This window comes from Malaclemys terrapin, chromosome 6 (genome assembly GCF_027887155.1).
Source record: "Malaclemys terrapin pileata isolate rMalTer1 chromosome 6, rMalTer1.hap1, whole genome shotgun sequence".
In the NCBI taxonomy this organism is placed as follows: Eukaryota; Metazoa; Chordata; order Testudines; family Emydidae; genus Malaclemys; species Malaclemys terrapin.
The window spans coordinates 17941908-17965252 of record NC_071510.1 but is presented as its reverse complement, the minus strand read 5'-3'; positions in this window follow the sequence as shown (position 1 = coordinate 17965252).

Sequence of the window (23345 nt, the reverse complement as noted above, 5' to 3'; positions counted from 1 at the left end):
TGTTTGCACTGACTGTGCAAATGGAAACTAAAGTCATGGCTACACTTATGAGGCCGCTGGAACCTTTTGAGGAGACTATATATGTACCATTGCACTATACTGAACATTTTGAGCTTTTTGTTATTTCAAATGACATTACAGAAGAGAAGAAGGTGCCAGTATTCTTAAGTGTTGTAGGAGCTAAGACCTACTCCCTGCTACGCAGCTTACTACACCCTGTTAAACCTGAGACCAAATCTTACAGTGATATTGTGGAAATCCTGGGGTCCCATTTTTCTCCAAAACCACTGGTAATTGCTGAGACCAAAAACAAGACAAAACAGTTGTACAATTTGTAGCAACTTTGAAAAAGCTTGCGGAACACTGTGAATTTAAGGAGATATGAAATGATGCCCTACGTGACAGGTTAGTGTGTGGCCTGCACAGTGAAGCTATACAGACGCGCCTATTGACAGAGGCTCAGCTTACTTTACAGAAGGCTGTTGATATTGCAGTCTCCATGGAACTGGCTACAAAGGAGGCACCATACATTGGTGCATCTCCTAGGGTGCAAAAGGTGTCACAAGAACCTACCCAGAAAACTGTGGGGAGTCGGGAATGTTACCGCTGTGGTAAGCCGGGTCACCAGGCATCAGTAAGGACCTGGTGTATCAACACTGTGCCAAAAAGGGACACACTGAGTGTGCCTGTAAACAAAAGAAAAAGAGGCCTGTGGTCTGACCGACCAAAAAGGGAAATCTGCATACCGTCGAGCAGACCCAGGATGACCAAGGAGACACCTCATCACAAGAAGTGCCACTCCACATTTTGTCTTTGGCAGTGGGCTCATATGAATACTGGGTAACCCCATTGTTGGACAGCAAACCTATACGCATGGAACTGGACACCGGTGCAGCCATCTCGCTGGTCTCCGAGACTGTGTATAAAGAAAAGCTACAGCATCTTCCGCTTAAGGCAACAAAAACTGTTCTGAAGACGTATATGGGAGAAGCAGTGCCCATGTTGGGCACTACTGATGTTAAGGTGGAGCTCAATGGACAGGCTGCTAAATTGCCACTGTTTGTGGTGAGAGGTAATTACCAAGCCTTAATGGGTAGGTCTTGGCTTAGGAAGATTCAGCTGAACTGACCAGAAGTGCACCAAATGACTAAAGAAGCAACTGGTCTGACCGCTATTCTAAGGAAACATGCTGCTGATTTTGGAGAGGATCTGGGAAGTATGAAGGGAATCACTGTGACATTGAACATTAAACCTGACAGTCAACCAAAATATCTGAAAGCCAGAACTGTGCCATATGCCATCAGGCCGAAAGTTGAAGCGGACCTGGAGCGCCTGGTCACAATGGAGTCCTAATACCAGTTACTCATAGCCCATGGGCAACTCCTATCATTCCAACAGTGAAGAAAGATGGCTCCCTCTGGATTTGTGGTGATTTTAAAGTCACTGTCAATCCGGTGTTGTGAGCAGAGCAATACCCGCTTCCCCGCATCAATGACCTCTTTGCGGGCCTGGCTGGGGGACAAAAGTTCAGTAAGATTGATCTGAGTCAAGTGTATTTACAGATGCACGTCGATGAAAAGTCCCAAGAGCTGTTGACTATTGTGACGCATAAAGGGCTTTATCGATACTGTCGCTAGGGTGACCAGACTGTCCCGATATTTGCTTCTTTGTCCCGCGTCCCGACCAATGTTTGGACAAAGAAGAAATTCCGCTCTGGCCCCCCTCGCCCTGGCTCCGCCCACTCCTTCCCCCATTGGCTCCCTCCCCAAATCCCCACCCTGGCCCCGCCTCTTCCCCAGCATTCCTCCTCCCTCCCAGGCTTGCAGCATGGCGGCTGCGGCTCCTTCCCTTCCTTAGGCTGTCTTATATTCCCAGCTTGGCCCTGATTGGCTGCCTCAAGCCCGCTCCTGATTGGCTCCCCGGGGCAGCCCTTTCCTAGGGCTGTTCTTAACCCCTTCCACACCGGAGCAGGGTGACCGCCCCGCTACACCTATACTATTTAACATTTATATCAATGAGCTGGAAATAAGCTTAAAATCATTGCTGATAAAATTTGCAGATGACACAATATCAGGGGAATGGTAAAGGATGAAGAGGACAGGTCACTCATACAGAGCAAAGTTCAAACACTAACTATTTGGGACAAGTTCTCTGGCCTCTGTTATACAGAAGGTAATATTAAATGATCAGTGATCTCTTCTGGCATTAGACTCTATGGCAAGGCTGCTGGATTCTGCTTAACTCTGTTGTGGCAAACTGGCCATTCTGCAACAACTTAATTCAGATTATAAAAATATAAATGCCCTGCTCTGAAATTAGGAGTCAGAACATGAAACTGCACCAATTATTGGTCACAGATTGTTGAATCAGAGTTATTTCTGAGTGTAGACAATCCCTGAGTTTTACAAGTGGTTCCATGTGGCAGTATCATCCTATTCTAAACTTCTAAAATATTTTTAGGTGGAAATTAAATTCTAGTGCAAATTTGCTTGTTCTCCTGAGTAATCCCAGTTTTAAAATATGGGTGAAATAAACCAAGGCATTGGGCTAATCCTATATTCTGGTTTTAAATTAGGTTTTGCTCTCTGGAATAGGTTAACTGTTCACACAGATCAGACTTATTCGAGTATGTGGGGGGGAAATGTGTGAGAGAGGCTCAAAGGTAAGAAAGTGAAGGTAAACTTTAAAAGGTGTATATTCTATGCTTGTGCTCTGGAAGAACAATGATTTATGAATGGAGGAAGAGATGAAAACTGCATCTACATTGGGAATTCAAACTGTGTTTGTTGTTACTTTGATGATAAACTTCCATCTCCTTGACTACGTCCTGCTAGCACAATAGGGAGTAGAGAGGATGGGGAAAGAGAAAGATGAATGAGATGTCTAATGGAATGAGGTCAATAACCATAGTATTTTTTAAGTTGTTCAAATTCCCGTTAAGAGCTCTCTTTCCATTGTGTCTCTTTTTAATCACAGATTCTTAAGCATTTGGCATTAAAAACCCCACAAATTATATGCCTTTTTATTGTTAATTGCTCACTTTGTTCTCAGAAACTGAGATACAGAAACGGTGGTGGTGTTTCTTTGTTCTTGGCCCCAGAGACAGAGGTGCTATAGGCCAGATTTACAAAGATATTTAGTTGCATAAAGGTGGAGATAGTCACTTAGTAGGATTTTCAAAAGTGCCCAGAATGAATTAGATGCCTAACTCCCAAATACTCTTCCAAGGAGAGTTGGGTCCCAACCTAGTTAAGCATTTTTGTAAATTCGGTTAGGTGTCTCTGGGCATCTTTAACTGGCTAAATACCTTTGTAAATCTGTCTGTACAGGACGTGCTAGGGCCCTAGCTCCTGGAGTCATGTGATTACATAAAAATCTGAGTTTATATTAAAAATAGAGTTTCTAGTCATCACAGTTCAAGAAAATCTTGAAAAGGTGACCTGCGCATAACCAATGCAGAGACATCTGCCTGAGTCTTCAAACAGTTTGAGAGGAGGAAACTGCTCCTGTGTAGCTCTAGGAGTGTTAACTCCAAGACTCACTGCTCAGAAGGTCTCCACTATCAGCAATACAGCAGAGTGCTCTGAGTCTGGCAGAAGAAGGCCCACCCATCCTAAGAAATATACCTGAGCTTCTGGGGTAACGAATCCGGAGGGGAGGGCGGGGTTCATCTCTTGGCTTCCATCTCTACCTCTCAAGATGTGTGTGGAGTGTCTTTCTTCCATCTCTACCATACTACTGCTGCCGCCACTCCTGGGGAAAAAGGAAGGCCAATGGCTACTTCTCTGGCCTCCAAAAGGAGATGAAGAAGAACGCTACAAAGGCCCCCATGTCGTGGTATGATTGAAGTCCTATGGTGCCTTAATCCAGCCATGCTTGTCCCCAAACATAGGAACTATTTGAAAAATAGTAAAACAAAATCAACATGTGAGCAGAACAAATTAAATCACCATTAAAGTTTTCAAGGAACATAAACCTTTTAATGTACATATTAACATTCAGTACTAAAATATATGAGTCCCTATTGAGCTGGAATGCAATTAGTAAAAGAGTTGAGGACAGCAAGCATGGGGATAAAGTGGCAGATGAAGTCTGTAGCTCTTCGCATGTCAGACACCCAATTAAGATTAATTAATAATGTTTGCCTTATTATAGACATTAACTGCCAATGCATTTCTTAATGCTGGGATTATAGATATGAAATAGACCCACTGGATGAGAAAGTCCAGCCCCAGCAAGTATAGGGTATTTTTCCTTTATAACTAGGGTGACCAGATGAGATGAAGAAAATATCAGGACACTGGAGTGGGGGGGAGGGGGGAGGAGGGGAAGCCGAGTCCTGCCGGCCAAGCAACAAAAAAAAAAACAGCCGCCGAGCAAAATATCAGGACAGAAATTGGTCGGGACACGGGACAAACATCTAAAAATCGGGATGGTCCCAATTTTATCGGGACGTCTGGTCACCCTATTTATAACAGATGGTTTGTTGATGAAGGATCAAATCCTGCAGATGCTTAACTAGATGCATAATTTTACTCACATGAGTAGTGCCATGAGCTTCCACAGAACTATTCACGTGAGGAAAATTATACACAGGCTGAAGTGTTTACAGAATTGGGGCTTAGACCGAAACTCTGGCTAAAATTGGAGTAGCTGCATAGTGGATCAGACTAAGAAACTTTTCAAGCTCTCATATCATGTTAAGTTCCTTCCCTGCTAATTCAGACAACAGCATAATGATGTGTTTCATGGAGACTAAGATACCAGCATACTTACATGACTCCCACGCTTTGTTTGGAATCACCTGAACTTTCCCCAAGGCAGATTTGTCCATCTCTTGACAAAATTGTCAGAGAAAATATACCAGACATTGTAATAGTTAAAAATCAGTTCACTGTTGCAAAGACCAATTTTTCCTTTCCTTGTTTCATTGCTTTTTAATAAGTATAAAATGTCATAGTCATTGCCTGTAAATATCACCAAATGTTTATTTGTGTGGTACTGTTTCCACGATAATTTAGTGTTGATTAAATCCATCTTAGTCTTGTTGAGAGAGAGAAAGGCAAGGAATGTTCTAACCTTAAAGATATTAAAATCTCTATGTGTTTCGTGGAGAGTAACCTTCCTTGATGGTGCTCAATGCCAATGAGCATCTGTGTGATTCTTCTGCTCAGTGCTCATAATTCTTACCTTTGTACTAATGATTTCATGTCACTGAAAAATGTTATTTATTGATTATGCTGACACAGGCAGTAAAGCAAGACCCATTTCACATCTCAGAATGAGAAGGAGACTCATGCAAAACCAGATTCCAACTCTTTCCATTTTAATATTTGTTTATTATGGTCTAATAAGCAAGCATTTATGTATTCAGACAAGGAGAAAAATATTGAGAACATAATCTGGGAAAGGTTGTGTTTCTTTTGAATGTAGAATGCCTTCTGTGTAACTCTCCAGTTTATTCAAAACAGATTGGGGGAAGGAAAGCAAACAAACCAAATAGAGTCAAGGGCTCATCACCAGGGATTGGATTTAGCATCGCCAGAGCTAAAACCATGAGCTTCTATAACTTAAACTAAATCCTCCAGCTCACCGCTGTATCAATCATACTCTGTGGATCCAGCAAAGAGGGGCAATTGTAACACAAACGCAACAGTGTGGGTTGCACTCACTACTACGGACTTCAAGTTCTACCCCTCTGCATGGCAGCACAGCTACCGCCTCCGTGCAATTCTCCTCTCTCCCTAGGCTGCCCTGACCCAGCAGCTCCAACTACAGCCACTCCATTTTTGCCCTAGTTTCTCTACCCTGGCCTGTGAGATCCTGTTTTCGATCCCAAGTAAGTCAATCCCTTTATCCTTACTCCCATGTGGGCAAGCCTTCTCCAGACTCAGTGTAAGGGTTCTAAGAGGGTCTATCCCCAGCATTCTATTGCTTCAGGTCACTGACCTCTACTTTTCTCTCTCAAAGCTCCTATTTTCAAAGGCCTTAGTCTAAGTGACTTGCCCCAGGCCACACCGGGAGTATGTGACAGAGCCAGGAACTGAACTCCAATCGCCTTAGTCCCAATCCCCTGCCTGAACCCCAAAACCATCCTTCATTGGCAGATTAAACGTTTTGTTAAGCAGACACAGCAGGGAATATGCAGCACCTTCTTACTTGGTATTTCTATTTGTATTCTTTGCTTCCAGAAACCTATTATTTATAACCTGTCTTCAGACTAAGATTTATTGGTCAGCCCATTACAGGGGTGCCTAAGCACAGGGTAGCAGAAATCTTGTGTGACTGACTGCCAGTAAATCAAAATGCAAGAGCTATATTTGAGAAGAATGACGACATCCAGCGACAGCAGGTAAAGGGAATAACTTGGGTCATTTACTAAAATGAAAATATCAAATATCAGCATTAGGTTCGCTAACACATTCTAAGTTCCCAGAGCTACTTGTGCTGAGTGTATTCATTCAAAACAAGGGGAGGAACAGGCCATTTCTAAGATGGAGGGACAAATGGACCTTACCATTTACCAGGTCTCTGGATATCAGCACTATTGCCTGTGGCAAGCATGTGAAGCAGGCAATCCCATTTTTCAGAGTGTCATGCCAATCCCCACAAGGCTTTGTCATGAGGTACGCAATACAGCTCAATTTATTTTGTATAGTAGCCTTCATACAAAGTATCACAAAACACTTTACACAGAGAGATAGAATAAAGACATAATGCTCTGCGGAGCTCGGGCGCCGCAATTCATAAAGGCAGCAAAAGAAAATGATATATGGAGTAGTAACTGAATAAGAGAAAAGAAAGCAGAAGCCTAAGGAATCATGTTGTGTTCCTCCATTGGTGGTTACTTCTGAACTGCTCCCCTAACCACACTGATTGCATTGCTAGGCTGCTGCTGCTGACATTTGATATTTAGGTTCAGCTGAAAAGAGTTTATTACAGAACCTCCATTTCAGGACATTTTGTCGCGATCCAAAACTATCAACCTTTAAAAAGGATCGGAGGAAGAAGAGGAATGATTTGAAAGCACTGTAATTAAGCCAAATAATTCCTATTCGGCGTACAAAGGGGTCAGAGTGTACGATGACCTGAATAAAATTGTGCTGTCAGAAGCAAGTGTGACCTGACTGGCTTTCTACCCTACTATCATGGGTAAAAGAAAAAGAAAGAAGCATGATAAGGAGAGAAAGATTAAAGGAGTACAAAAATATTATTTACTACTTGGGTTGTGGATTTTCTATCTAACATTTCTCTACTAATCCAATGTATAGGACCAGCTTCTGAAAAGTAAAAGGCTGATGCATAGTGAAAGTTGTAGGCATATCATTCATTCATTCATTCAAAGAGTAGCCCCACAGGTAATCATGAGATTCTGGTCCTATCTTGTAAGTTACTGCTAACTTCTTGTAGAGTAATTGGTCAATGTCACATAGTGCACTAGGATCAAAACAGGATGAATTATTACATATGAGAAGGAGAGTTGGCAAAAATTCCCAAGAAAAGGACAAAAGCTTTGAAGGCATGCATTTGTAGGCTAGATCATGAAGGGTCACAAGCAGGTTAGAGAAGAAAAGAAGTTAGCATCAATCTTCACCATTCCATTATTATTTCTCTATGAGATTGGTTTATCTCAAGTAATTTTTGAGACACAGACTTCAGGTCTTGTTTACGCTAATGTCCCTTTATACTGTTCCGGCTTAAACTGGGTATAAAATGAAGAACAGGAGTACTTGTGGCACCTTAGAGACTAACAAATTTATTAGAGCATAAGCTTTCGTGGACTACAGCCCACTTCTTCGGATGCATCCGAAGAAGTGGGCTGTAGTCCACGAAAGCTTATGCTCTAATAAATTTGTTAGTCTCTAAGGTGCCACAAGTACTCCTGTTCTTCTTTTTGCGGATACAGACTAACACGGCTGTTACTCTGAAACTTGGGTATAAAATGTAATCAATGTCCATTTTAGAAGCCCCTTTCCATTGGTAGAGGGATGCAAAATGCCTAAGTATAAATGAGAATTGGGCCCACACAGTATGGCAGTTTTAAACAGACACCTCTACCAAAGCTCTGTAACTAAAACACTGCTCATAGTGATCCCCAAGCACCAAACTGTGGTACAACAAACCAGGGACATTATCTGCCTGATTAAAAAAAAAAAAAAGACTTAGAATCGTGAATTCTCTGAGGCATATGGCCACATTCTCCACTGTTTTGTACCTTGTATAGTCATTTCCACCTGTACAAAATGAATGCAAAGTGTGTGTGAATTACAACCATTCTGATATAGTAGCACTTTACACCCACTGCATACTGGTTTGAATGACCATTATTTATTTTATTTTTTATATTACCATAGCGCATAGGAGCCCTTCTCATGGAACTGAACCTTGTTGTGCTAGGTGTTGTATAAGCATAGAACAAACATAGTCCCTGCCCCGAAGACATTACAATCTAAGTAGAAAACGAGCGATAACAGATGGATACAGACCACACAAAGTGCAAGGAATTGGAGAATCAGGCTGATAATATTTGATTGTAAAGAGTCTGAGTTTTTTTAACATCATGTATTCTATAATCCCATGTGGATTCCGCACTGTATTCATTTTTGAATGTATATGAAAAGCTTTTTTTTAAATATCTCTGTTCATAATCTGTGTACCCTGAGAAAGCAAATCGAGGTATCTCTAACATGAAGATGATAATGCTCACCCCCCTTTGTAAAACATTTTAAGACTATGGATTAAAAATGCTGTAGACAAGCATGGTATTAATACTGTCCTTTTCAATTTTGCTAATATTTTAGTATTGCTCAGAACCACCAGATCCTGCCAGAACGACCGATGGAAAACCTGGGGACATATCTCCACTGCTATGATGATCAATCCCCTCACAACACACCTTTCAAGATTCATGGATCCTACAGATGCTTACCACAAAATGTGGTGTGTTTCATCCAGCACATCAATTCCCCCCCAAACAACTATATGAGTGAAACTAGACAATCACTTCACACTTGAATGAACTCATGCAGACAAGTAATGAAAAAAGACAAAAAACACCATATCATCAGTGGGTGAACACTTTTCACAAAGCAATCAGTCCTTATCAGATCTTTTAATACGTGTCCTCAGAGGAAAATTGCACAATACCTTTAAAAGGAAAGCCTGGGAACTTAAATTCATAACCCTGCTAGACACCAAAAACTATCGACTTAATAGGGACACTGGTTTTATAGCTCATTACAACAATTTGTAATACACCACATTGCCCATTACCCTAAATTGCCCACTTCAAACCCTTTATGCATAACAAATCTAACCCCCAGTTGACCACTTCATTTCAAATGACTGCCTCCAACTTGCCTAAACTCTTCCACTTAATCTGCCCCAACTTCTATTTTGCTCAGATAATCTGCTTCCTTCCCCAGACCTAAAGAGCTCTGTTTAGCTCAAAAGTTTGTATCTTCCACCAAAATAAGTTGACCCAATAAACAATGTTACCTCACCCCCTTGTCTCTCTCATTGTTCAGAAGATCGATCATACATACATAAGTATGACAGGACAATTCAATATTCTGACCTGACCTCAAAATAGTGTTCTCATGGAGGATATAGCTCTGTTTAATGTACCTTGCTGAGATGCTTTTTTCCTATTTAGCAAAACTATGTGTCAAAAACAAATAATAGTAAACCATAAAACTGAAGAGCACATGAAGGCTATAAACAATAACAACTAGATCTTATACAGAAATTTTCATTTGTATATCTCAAAGTGCGTTACAAAGAAAATAAGCATCATTAGTCCCAGGAAGCAACAGAGTTTACGATAATTTAACAAAAGAGATCTTCAACAAAATAGACTCTGGGCTCAGTTCTGTTGTCACACCAATGTAAATTCTGTAAGTCATTTCACAGAAGACATTGGAGCTAAAGAGGACACACAAAGGAGTTAAGAAAAGTGATTTAGGAGCCTAAATCACATTTTCAAAAGTGACATAGGCACTTAGGAGACTAAGTCTCAGTGGAAATCAATGGAATTTAGTCTTTTATCTGCCTGCCACTTTTGAAAATAGGAGTTGGACTTTTTGAAATGTTTACCCTAAGTAACTTCAGTATTAATAAACCACCAATTCATCTTGGAACCAGACTGCTGGGCTTAACCCATCTCAGAGATGGAAAGTAACAGGACTACGCAGATAGCTGTTCAAAGAAGAGCAAAATCATATACAAAGTTATTGGTTTATTTCATTTGTGCAGGAAGTCTGGCTTTTAACTCAGATTGGTCAGCCTTTCTAAACAAAGGGATGTAATTCATCCCAGTTCATTGGTACGCTCCAGGCAGTTTGTGCCACCCATGGGACATAAAGTAGCTGTAAACTCAGCCCAACCAGCCAGTTAAGATGGGTTTATGAGTGCTTTGTGTTGACAGAGTGGCATGTACCAGTGATTATGGCCTGTAAAGTTTACCATTAACTCTTGTGACACATCCTGGCAAAGATGCATTGTTACTTAGGAACAGAGATGCGGTTGGCCCACCCACAGTCATACAAGGAGAGTGAGAGTAAAGCCTCATGCCACCTCTGAGACTTGATTAAAACAACTGTTGTCCTTGTGCTCTCCTGGGCAGAGGATTTGGCCCTCCCCTGCTAGTGCTCTTATGGGTGCTAGCTACCCGGAAAGGGGCAGGAAGGAGGCAGGGCCCTGGCCCCTCTCTTGCTTTAGGTGGTGTGGTTGGCCAGCTGCAGAGGCAAGCATATACTTCATGTCAGTACTATAGCAGTGGATATACTATCCCTGCATACCAGAGAGCCCAGTGATGCCTGGCCAGGGCCCAACGTTTCCCAGAGCTCCAGCTGGGCAGTGCAGCTCCAACTGTTCCCAGCATGTGCTCATGCCTAATATTCACAATTGATCTCCTCACTAGTAACCCTCATCAGCTATTTTTATTGCTGTACATTTGTCACAGATTTTTAAAAGAAAATGGACCTAACCTTTGAGAGAATGTTCTATTAAAAACAAAGGTTTATACCCTATAAATGTGTATTGTACCCTTTAAAATGTAATCTCTTCAACTGCTTATTCTTTATGTATAAGCACACACACTCAAAGTTATTACAGTCAGGCTCAACTATTAGATATGCCAGCTATAAAGTGTAACTCAAATTTACATGTCAAAAATACAATAACTAGGAAATTGCCTGGCTATTTAGATACGGGCCTAAACAAGGCTTCAAATTATCTTAACACATTTTTCCGAAGTTCTGACACAAAAATTGGGCTATTTTGACAGTTTTCCGCCTTAAACCAAAGTCAGTCAAGGCAAACCCATTACCCATTGCTATCAAGACATGTTAATTCCAACTAATTTTATATGAATGGTAAGCAGTTCAAAATTAAGGCTGTCGCTCCATCGTTTATTCGTGCTGTTCTAGAGGGACTGGGGAAAGGCTGAACACTAAGGGGAGGGGGGGAGGGATAGCTCAGTGGTTTGAGCATTGGCCTGCTAAACCCAGGGTTGTGAGTTCAATCATTGAGAGGACCACTTAGGAATCTGGGGCAAAATCAGTACTTGGTCCTGCTAGTGAAGGCCAGGGACTGGACTCAATGACCTTTCAAGGTCCCTTCCAGTTCTAGGAGATAGGATCTCTCTCTATATATATATACTTTTTTTTTTTTTTTTAAAGGAGGACATGTCAGACTTACAGCTGAAATCCTGTTTTCCAATGCTTTAGTTTATATCCTGATATTAGTGAGACCTTCTCAGGCCATTTAATTTTCTCACTTTTTTAAAGCACATTTGATTGGGATTTTCTTAACACTACAGGCCAGATTCACCAAAATGTCCCAAGTCCTGTGACACAAAGCTGCTAGAAACCTGGCTTAATTGGCAAAACCAATCTTCCAAATAATAAGCACATATCCCAAATGGAAAAATTACCACTCAGGCTAAGGGCTTTACAGTGGTGCAGCAGCATGTGTGGTGAAGACACTCTAGGCCGACAGGAGAGAGCTGTCCCCTTGGCATAACAAAACCACCCCTGCGAGAGGCAGAAGTGGGGCTTAGTCTTTTACAAATATTTTGGGTTTTGCTAATAGAGTGGTTTCTCCTTACGATTTCTGGATCAAAAACAATCATGAGATCCAAACTATCTTTGCAAAACATTGGCCTGGGCCTTCTGAATTCCAAGTGTATTGAACATACCACAAGTCAAATTCTGTTTTCATTTACACCAATTTAATTCCATTGAGGTCCACAGAGCTGAACAAGTATAAATGAGAGAAGAATATGGCCCTGCATGTAAGACAAGCAGCATGTGACTATTCGGGATGAATGTATTGTAGTGATAGCTATATCGTTACATCTGGATTAGCAAAAGAGAGACTGGCTATTTATTTCTGCGATGACACAGTCTTTTATTCCTTGACATTCCCCTCAAAAGGAATCAGATTTTTAACACACCAAAGATTATTCTTAAGTGAATATTTACCATGGCTCCTCTTTCAAAGCATTGGCAATATTAGACTAAATGTAAACTGCTTCCCTCTATTGGAAGAAAAGTTACATCTTATCAAGTGTATTATTATATTCCTCTTTACTGATTGACCTACAAGTCTGCTATACATTGCACTCTTAATTGTTCACCTATCCTGCATGTGTTGTTTCCTGCAATCTACATCAGTTGCACAGGAAACAGTGTGATAAATACGGTATATCTTTGTTCAGAATCCATAGTTGATATTTCATTACTTACTTCTCCCATGGCTTTGTTTCAAAACAAGAGTGGTTTCTATTAATTTCATTACTTTTCCTTCTTCACACAGCGCAGTGTCAACCTGTGGAACTCTTTGCCAGAGGATGTTGTGAAGGCCAAGATTATAACAGGGTTCAAAAAAGAACTAGATAAACTCATGGAGGATAGGTCCATCAATAGCTATTAGGCAGGATGGGCAGGGATGGTGTTCCTAGCCTCTGTTTGCCAGAAGCTGAGAATTGGCGACAGGGGATGATTACCTGTTCTGTTCGTTCCCTCTGGGGCACCTGGCATTGGCTACTGTCAAAAGACAGGATACTAGGCTAGATGGACCTTTGGTCTGACCCAGTATAGCCAATCTTATGTGGTTTGCATGGTAAAATTAATGGGAGAAATGTAGCATCTACTAAATGTTCCTAACTGAGGGTGGCTTCTAAACCAAGTTATATAGTAGAGGCTGTGATGGGGTTCATCAACCTTGTTCTGCATGCCGAGGGTGGACCAATCATTGTGAGCCCATGCAACCATACTCTCTTTTCTCTGCTGTGCATGCTCCAGGTGGAGAAGCCACATAAAAGGAGGTAGCCCAGGTCAGTCGGGGTGGGTGATGGAGGAGGAAGGATGTACCTTGCTGACTCCTGCAATGCTCCTGGCGGTAAAGCCTGAAGACCCCGACTACTCTCCAGTGGAGACTTCCAGGGAAGCCGAGACACCGCCCTCTCAAGAATTTGACTGTCATGTCATGGGATAACATTGTCTGTCCTTGGATTAGCAGGTGAAAGGCGGAGATGGCTGCGAGATGCATTTTAATGGAAGTGTGTGCCAGGCCCTGGTTCCTCAAATGAAACAGGTAGTCTAGAACAGTCTGTATGGAAGAGCATGAGGGAGAGAGGCCACACTCAGACGCCCAGCAGGAAAACCTTGTGCACTTGATCTGTGAAAGCAGGTCCGGTCAGTTGGGCAGGGGACAGGGAGGGACTGCTGACAGGTTCATGAGCATGCCAAACCAGTGCTTGCGAGGCCACGCCGGGGCAATCATGATAACCTGCGTCTTCTCTCTCTTGGTCTTTGCCAGGACCTTGGTGATGAGTGGAAATGGAGGGAATGCGTATATTAGGCTGCCCGACCACGACAGGAGGAAGGCACCAGAGAGGGAGTCCTTGCCCAGACCTTGCCAAGAACAAAACAGATGACATTTTCTGTTTTGCCTGGTGGCAAACAAGTCCACTTGGGGAGTTCCCCACCTCTGGAAGACCACATAGGCTACTTCCTGATGGAGCAACCACTCGTGGTGAGAGGAGAAGGCCCTGCAGAAGTGATCCACTAGCGTGTTTTTGATGCCAGGGAGGTGACAAGCCTCCAAGTGGAACTCGTGGTCAATGCAGAAGTTCCAGAGCCAGAGTGCCTCTTGGCAGAGAGCCGACGAGCGCGCTCCCCCTTGTCTATTGATGTAGAACATTGAGGCTGTGTTGTCCGTCAGGACTCTCACCAACTTGCCCGACAGATGAGGTAGGAAGACATGCCGATCGGACTGCTCTGAGTTCTTTGACGTTTATGTGGAGCACCATCTCCTCTGGGGACCACATACCTTGGGTCTGGAGATCTCCGAGGTCTGCACCGCAGCCAGGGTCCGAGGTGTCTGACACCAACTCGATGCAGTGAGGGGGGTTGTCGAACAGAACCCCCTCTAGGACCTTCTCGCGATAGGTCCACCATCACAGCGAGGTGAGTACTGCCGGGGAGATGGTCACGATCTTTTCCAGGAGCTCCCTGGACTGGGAATAGACCATCAGCCATTGCTGCAAGGGCCGCATCTGGAGCCTGGCATGGTAGACAACATATGTCCAAGCTGCCATGTAGCCCAGCAGACACAGGCAGACCCTGGCTGTAGTCAGGGGGAATGCGGACACTTCCACAATAAGGTCTGTCAATGCCCAAAACCTTTCTAGTGGCAGGAATGCTCTTGCGCAGCTCGAGTTGAGCACCGCTCCAATAAACTCTGTCCTTTGCACTGGAACTAATGTAACTTTTTGTCGTTCACCAGTAGGCCCAGGGAGCAGCACGTGGCTTGCAGCACTGTGAAATCCTTTTGGACCTGGAGCTGTCCTTGATCAGCCAGTCATCAAGGTACGAGTAGATCTGGATACCCCAGCGCCTGAGGTAAGCCGCCACCACCGACATGCACTTGGTAAACACCCTCGGTGCTGTCACCAGGACAAACAAGAGGACTGTAAATTGGTAGTGAGCAGATCCTATCATGAATCGGAGAAAACGTCTGTGCCCTTGGAAGATTGCTATGTGCAAGTATGCATCCTTTAGACCGAGGGCAGCATACCAGTCTCCCGGATCCAGGGAGGGGATAATAGAAGCTAGGGAGACCATGCAGCACTTTAGCTTGTTTAGGTACTTGTTGAGGTCTTGCAGTTCCAGAAAGGGACGTAGATCGCCCTTGGCCTTTGGGATTAAAAAGTATCAGGAATAAAAATCCCTGTTCCTGTACTCTAGAGGAACTTCCTCCACACACACACCCCAGCTGCAGCAACCCTTGAACCTCCTGTGCAAGGAGATTCTCGTGAGAAGGGTCCCCGAATAGGAATGGGGAAAAGGGAGGGGAGGGGAGGTAGAAAGAAACTGGAGGGTATAGCCGTGCGTCACTGTGTTCAGGACCCAGCAGTCCGAGGTTATCATGGTCCATGCAGGGAAGAAAAAGGAGAGGTCATTGGAAAAAAATTGGGAAGATGGATCCGGGGTATAATCTGGTAGGTTGCCCTCCGGCACACCCTCAAAATGGTCACTTGGCCCCTTGCTTATTCCGGGTGGAGCCCAACTAAGCAGGGGGTGGAGGGTGGCTCAGGCGGCGCTTATAGCCCTTGGCCGCCTTGTGAGGTGAGTCCTGCTGAGGCTGGCTCCCTTGTCCCTGAGGCTGCTGTAGTCTGAACCTCTTAGGTGCCAGGCCTGGGACATACAGCCCTGGCGTTTTCAGGGTGGTATGGGAGTCCTTTAACCCGTGCAGCTTGGTATCAGTCTGTTCTGCAAATAGGGCCTGGCTGTCGAAGGGAAGGTCCTGCATCTGGAACTTCTGAGCCTTGGTGGACAAGCCTGAGAGGAGCAGCCAGGAATCTCACCACATGGAAATGGCAGAGGCCATGGTGCGGGCTGCAGAGTCCACCGTGTCTGAAGCCATCTGGAGAGCCGCTCTGGCCGCCATTGTGCCCTTCTCGAGGATCGCCCAGAATTCCTTTCTGGACCCTTTGGGGCACGAAGCCTCGAACTTGCCCGTGGCCTGCTATATGTTATAATTATAGCGGCCAAGGAGGGCCTGGTGATTGGCCACTCTCAATTGCAGGCTGGAAGATGAATAAACCTGACGTCTGAATAGATCCAGCCTCTTTAAGTCTTTATTTTTGGGGGTAGCCCCAGGTTGGCCTTACCTCTCTGTGGTTAACCACCTCAACCACAAGGCAATTGGGGGCCGGGTGTGAGTATAGGTACTCATGCCCTTTTGTTGGCACAAAGTACTTGTGCTGAGCCCTTTTGGAGCTGGGGGCAAGGAGGAGGGAGTCTGCCACAGGGCAGTGGTAATCTTTGATACCCCATCATGAAGGGGTAATGCCACCCTGGCAGGGGCCGAGGAGGAGAGGAAATCAACCTGGGAGTCCAAAGGCTCTTCCAACTCCTTGGCCTGGAGCCCCAGGTTAGATGCGACCCTCTTCAGTAGTTCCTAGTGCGCCTTAGCATCATCCTGAGGAACTGGGTGAGGGGACTCCGTGATGTCCTCATTGTTGCCAGACAAGGCTGATGCCAGTACCGCAGGAACCTCCACATCCATTGGTGGTCCAGCAGGCTGCTCCCCCGGGTCCTCCTGGACCTGTGGGGTCCCTCCCCTCAGAGGCCCAGGCACCAGAGGGGGTCGAGATGTCAAGGCCGCTGGCCTGTCTGAGGCTCCCGACACTGGGCAGTCTGGGAAAGTTGGGTGAACCCCCAGGGGTTCCATGGGTACCATGGTGCCAGTCTCTGTGCCTGGGGCCCTGGGACAGGTTTCGGTGGTGATGATGTAAGCGGCACCAGAGGCAACGGAGGCTGCCCCGCAGTTAGGGAGCCCTGCTCGATGCCAGGGCTGTAGCCAGAGAGGTCGCTACAAGACTACCACGATCTGGTGGAGCGGTGGCTCTTATCTGACCAGTGCTGGTCGCTGTGCCTGGAAGCAGAGCTGTCCGAGAGAGATGAACATTTTGGTTGGGGCCTCGGGAACTGATGGCGTTCAGTGGATTGGCATTGGAAACTCGGTGATCTACACCTTATGCTATCCTACCGGTACCAGGACGTCGAGCAGGACCGGGAGCTGTCATGTGCCGGATGCTGGGAGGAACTCCCTGAATGCGGCGATCCCCGTCTTGGAGACCGATGACAGCAGTCCCGTGACTTCAATCCCTTGATCAGTCCCAGGATCTGTACCGAGTTCTCGGCAACGCGAGGGGTCATTCATGGTGCTCCTGCCAGGGGACGCACTCCTCGGTGGGTCCGTGCCAGACTATCGGCGAGGTACACCTCGAATCCCGCTGTCTGTGACCAAGGTCAGGGGACAAAAGACACTGTCCCAATTGCCAAGTTTTGACTGGTTCCATATGAAGCCATAAATTGTCTCAATCTCACAACCCAGACCAGGCTCAGAATTCAAAATTTGGTCCAGGTTCACAGACAAAGCCCAAATGAAACAAAACACTAGCCTGAACCTGCACTTTTCCTGAGATTGGAAAACATTCCGTTACTTTTTCTGCTATATATTTGCATGTAATTGTGTCATTATAATCACTCATGGAAAAAAATTATGTATTTGATTTCCTCTCTTAAATCTTGTTTGCATGGGACCAAGTTCAATGGAGCTGTGTATTGTCAAGCAGTCATTAACTGGATTTTGGTTGTTAATTCTTTTAGACTTTGCCTCAGGAAAACATCCCTATTGCAGACATTACTTAAGCATGTGCTTTTCTTTAAGCATATGCTTAACTACTATTAAAATAAATGCCACATGATTAACTACTGTCCTGAATAGGAAAGGAGTTAAGAATGTATTCAAGTGCTTTCCTGAACTGCGGTCTTAATTGATAGAATACAACTTTTAATGCAATTGCTGTCTAGCCAGTTTAAAGAGCTGAATAATTGGACATAGCTATGGAAACTAAAACTGACCAATCATTGCATTTGCTCCTCCTGCAAAAGGAAATTCTGCAGACTGACTAACTTTTGTAAAGGCTGATCAGAGAGGCAGGATAGTTCTGTGATTAGTGCACTCCATTGGGACTCAGTAGATTTGGGGTTTGATTCCTGGCTCTGCCAGACTTCCTGTGTGACTTCAGGCAGGTCACTTGGGCTCACTCTGCTTTAGTTCCCCCATCTGTAAAATGGGGATAATCAAAATACTTCCTTTCTCCCATACTTAGTCTGTTGTGCTTCCATAGACTGTAAGCTATTCAAACAGGGACTGTCTCTTACAATGTGTTTATAGAGCACCTTGCAGATCTCATGTGTGGCTCCAGAAGTTACTAAAAACAAATTTAATTATAATAATTAAAGATGAATTTCCTTTAATCGGTTCTAAATATACAGCCTTTTGGTTTCAAGAAGGCAAGTGTAGGTGAAGAACAACATAAAATATAGTTTTCACCAACACTTTGAGAGCCATGTAATCCCCTTCTGCCACAAAATCCACAGAAGGGGATTTTGAACAAGCAAATCTCTGCAAAGGCTATTCTGTCTTGGGGACATGGCAAGGTGAGGGTCTGATATCTTGCTCCTATGTAAAATCAATCAGCTTTGCCTTTAACTTCAGCAATAGCTGGATGGGGCCCTCCATTTCAAGGACTCAAAGTTTCAGCAGGAAGTGTCCTAGTAAACCAATCCCAGCACAGACGTCACTGAGTTTTACCCTACAATCTGAATGTATTTAGGACAATTTTAGCTTGCAGAATAATTATGAATAATTGCTTCAGGTTCAACATATTTCAGCATTTGACCAGCCCTTTGCCTGACTGAACTTTTAACAACAACAACAGTTTTATACTATTATTTCTGGAACACAGCTGGATTTTTGCAAATGCATGAGGATAGGGCACTAAAAGCCTTCCCTTCTCCTGCTCCCCCATGGAGTCCACACAATCACATTCCTGCTGCTATGTATTTACCTACCTTTCTAGGCCTTTATATATGCTCTAGTGAGCATAGGGACCATTCTCTTCTAGGACTTCTGGCTCTCAAGCCACCCTACTTAAGTCAAGATAGAACTTTTCCATAGAGCCATCCCTCCACTGCACAAGCCACTGGAACTAGAAATATGCATGGGAGCATATGTTAAACCCTAAAAGGGATATAGCAGCATAATGCTTGAGGTGAGTGCACGTGCACAGTGTCTCCTGGTGCTCCCATTACGGTGGTGCAGCTCCCCACTGCCCATAGGGGCTATAGTTAAAAGCCACTATCTAGTTCTTAATGCCCTCTTCCTTCCTTTCCTGGTTGCCAGATTTCCTATGCACCACATCCACTGGGGAGAGAGTACTTTTTACACAGAAACTCAAAGCAATTTTTGCCACTGCTGAAATGTTTAAGGGATGTAGATGGCAATTAATCTACAGCTAGGAAGTAATTGCACCATAATGCAGTAATTGAGCAATTTGCAGCAGGAACAGAATTGATGAACTACTTAGCAACAATTTGTGTTCACCTTCTCTTGTATAACTAACCCAAATGCAAAGTGTGAGGGGAGAAAAAAATCTGAGCTAAATTCTTAAATTCTCTTTAGAGCAAATTTCAAATTAATCTGAAATATAACTACACAATACAATCTGCATAAGCACCGCGCTTTAGTAAATCTCATAATCTCTTCCCTCTCAATGGGTTGCTAATGTAGAATAAGTCATGGATTTGATGTAGTATATTTTGGTATTTGATCATAGGGAGGAGGAACAAGGGAGAGATTAAAAATGAATTTTAATTCCCAATTATACCTTACAATAAAATAACCCCAAATCATATAGCTAACCTTTCCTTACACTGGTGGCTACTAGCTAATAAAGTTTTAGGATCAGCAGGTCTCTCCTTCAGCATATAAAGTTTCTTCATTGTCCTTTATTCCATTTGTGCTACTCCTGTTGATAGAAGTTGGCATATGGCTCTCAGCACAATATAATTAAAGAGGCGATGCCTGGATCAGCAATCGATGAACTTGCTGATCCTGCAGGGAGCTGAGTGGCTCGCATCCCTCTGAAGTCAGTCACTGAATCAGGCCCTGTGTGAGAGCTGGATGCAGAACACACACTGAATGTGGGTCACGTTAGCAAGCAATCTTCCCTTTCTCTTACTCTTCTCACTATCAGTTCATTAAAATGGACTGGACTGATTGCGGCTGCTGCGGGCTCCCATTCAGCTAGAGGGACATTCTGCTTCCTTCTAGAGTCGATTGAAATTGTTATTGTTTTTCCCTGTGGAAAAATATTTTTGGTAGAAATCCAAATACTAAAATATTCTGGAAAAAATCTAAATCATTTTGATTTGGCAATGCTACCTCAGTTCCTCGTGGGAGTTGCAATTTGGGTACTTCATGTTCTCATCTCCTCCAGGCTCCCAGGTTGGACTACATCTCCCAGGATGCACTATGGTCTGCCATAGCGGGGCATCATGAGAGTCCCTGGGTCTGGTGCACCATGGAACATGAAGTCTGGCTGAGGAGCCCAGCCTATACAGAATGGGGACATGAGGAAAATGAACTACAACTCCCATGAGGCACCTTGGCAACATTGCTCAAATCCCAATATTTTGGGATTTGAGCATTCATTTTTTTTCGGCAGAAAGCAGACACCTTTCATGAAAAAAAATTGTTTACCTGAAAACCCAATTTTCCACTGAAATACAGTTTCAATGGAAATTTTTTGACTATCCCTACTATCCTTACTTTCAACATTATAAAAACCTTCCTGTGTTTGGATTTCTAAAACACCTTGAGAAACACGTTCCTATGCTGTTTTAAAAGGGAGCATGAATCTAGAAACATCTAAACAACATGATTTCTAATTGCTCAAGAGACAGCTTAAACAGTTTGAACCTTTGCTGATTTCTATAACTGTAAGAGAAATAAAAATGAATTTTTGGACTCTTTTAAAGTAGCTAAACACAAGGCTGAATCCTCTGCTGGTATAAATTAGTGCAGCTGCATTGACTTCAGTGGAGCTATGCCAATTAGTACTAGCTGAAGATTTCACCCTGAAAATCCTGTAGTGCTCTGCACAGAACTAAGGGTGTTAATTCTAATGTGTAGGTCACAATGCAACACAAGTAATTCTCTCTTTCAGAATTCCCCTACAGTTTCAATGGGAGAAGGTATTATTCTTTGTTTCCTAATTTAAACTGTTGGGCAGGTTTGCTGTACTGCGACTATAAATCGGCACAGGTTGCTCTGAGAGACTAAGGAACTTTAGGGGAGGGTTACCATATTTTGAGTGTCCAAAAAGAGGACACTCCATGGGGCCCCGGCCCTGCCCCCAGCCCCGCCCACACCCCGCCCCAACTCCACCCCTTCCCCACAGTCCCCGCCCCAACTCCACCCCCTCCCCTGCTTCCCACGAACATTTGATTCACGGGAAGCCTGAAGCAGGCAGCAGGTAAGTGGGGGTGGGATGGGGTGGGGGGAGGAGGCGCGGCCCAGTCTGGCCCCCCCGGCGTCTCCAGCCTGGCTCGGCTCAGGCCCTGGGGTGCCGGCCCCGGGCCAGCCCCCGGCCGAGCACCACCGGCCCGGCCCCGGCCCGCCCAGCACTGCCAGCCCGGCCCAGCACTGCCGGCCCAGCCCCCGGCTCAGCATCGCCAGCCCCGGCCCCCGGCCCCCAGCTCCCGGCCCAGCAGCCCCGGTCCCGCATGTCCCGATTTTCCCGGACATGTTCGGCTTTTTGGGATTTCCCCCCGGACGGGGATTTGAGGCCCAAAAAGCCGGACATGTCCGGGAAAATCCGGACATATGGTAACCCTACTTTAGAGAACCTTTTGATAAATATAGTCTGAGTTTCAAATCGATAATGAAACCAGTGTTTCCTACCAAAAGTGATAAATCATGAGTGAAACCCTCCCAAAAACATGCGAGTTTTAAAAAAAAGACAAAATTTTGGATTTTTTTAGATGCCTTCTGGTTTTTGAGCCTTTGGGGTTCATGTTTGAAGTTTCCCTGAAAATATGAGGGCTAGGAACTTACTTGTTTTAAATGAAAGCTGCGATTTTCAAGTAACCACCAGATTCCAGCAGCTGGGACTTTAAGGAAACCACCCAAATAAAAATCACAAGAGCTATCAACACCGTGAAACTTGAACCTTGGTTTTCACAGAGCACTGGTTAAAGCCTTTTTTTGACTGATTTTTAACTAAATTCAAGTCTTAATGCAGATATAGTAAAAAATCTTTTCAGTTATTTACTATAATGAAATGTTGCTATATGTTGTTAAATTCTAAATATTGATATTTCAAATTTATCAATTTTTTTCTTTTTAACGCCCTGGCCCCTCCTCCTAAAAGGCATGTTTTCCAGTTGAAAATTAAGAATTTTTCAGTTGTTTTATGACATGGGGTCACTTTTATCACACTGTAATGAAATACAAAAACTTCATATTTCAGAATTCCACGTGGATTATAAATATTTTGCACCGCGTTAGTGGGTACCTGCTGTACTAGATATTTTCATCCTTCCTTCCACCCTCAGGAGGGCAAGCAAGCAAATAGGTGCCTCTGAGACACCAGACAAAAAAGGTGGTGGAAAGTTCTCACCAGAATATTATACCAAGAACGTAAAGAGAAATTTAAGAATATTCAGGCTTAAGGTGTGCAGTGGAGTGGGATGGAGTGATGGAAGTGGGAATGAGTCCCATTGTCATGAAAAGCCTTTGCATTGAGAATGTGTCTTTGACAAGCTGAACAATGTACAAAGTCTTAAACATATCCCTTCCACTTCACTAGGATGACCCACGATAGTCAGAACTATGCTTGGTAGTGTCTAAAGCAGTGGTGGGCAACCTGCGGCCCATCAGGGTAATCCGCTGGCGGGCTGCAAGACAGTTTGTCTACATTGACTGTCCGCAGGGCCGGCTCTGGCTTTTTGGCCGCCCCAAGCAAAAAAAAAAAAACGGGGCGGACGGAGCGTGGGTGCAGGGGGACCGGCTGGGGGTGGGGGGTGGGGGAGGGAATGGGTGGGAGAGAGAGAGAAGGGGGCGGCCAGGGCTACAGCAGGGGCGCTGCCACACGGCCCCTCGCGCTGCGCCACCTCCTGCCGCCTGCTGCGAAGACTCCGCTTTGGTCGGCGGGGAGGAAAGGAAGAGGACTGCCCTGCAGGGCGCTCTGGTTCTCCGCGCCGCCGCCCCCTACAGGGCAGCCGGAGTGGAACAAAAAAAAAAAAAAAGCGGCCATGCCGCCCTAGTATTGGGCAGAATGCTGCCTCGAACAATCTGCCGCCCCAAGCACCAGCTTGCTCAGCTGGTGCCTGGAGCCGGCCCTGACCGTCCATAGGCACGGCTGCCTGCAGCTCCAAGTGGCTGTAGTTCGCCGTTCCTGGCCAGCATGTCCCTGTAGC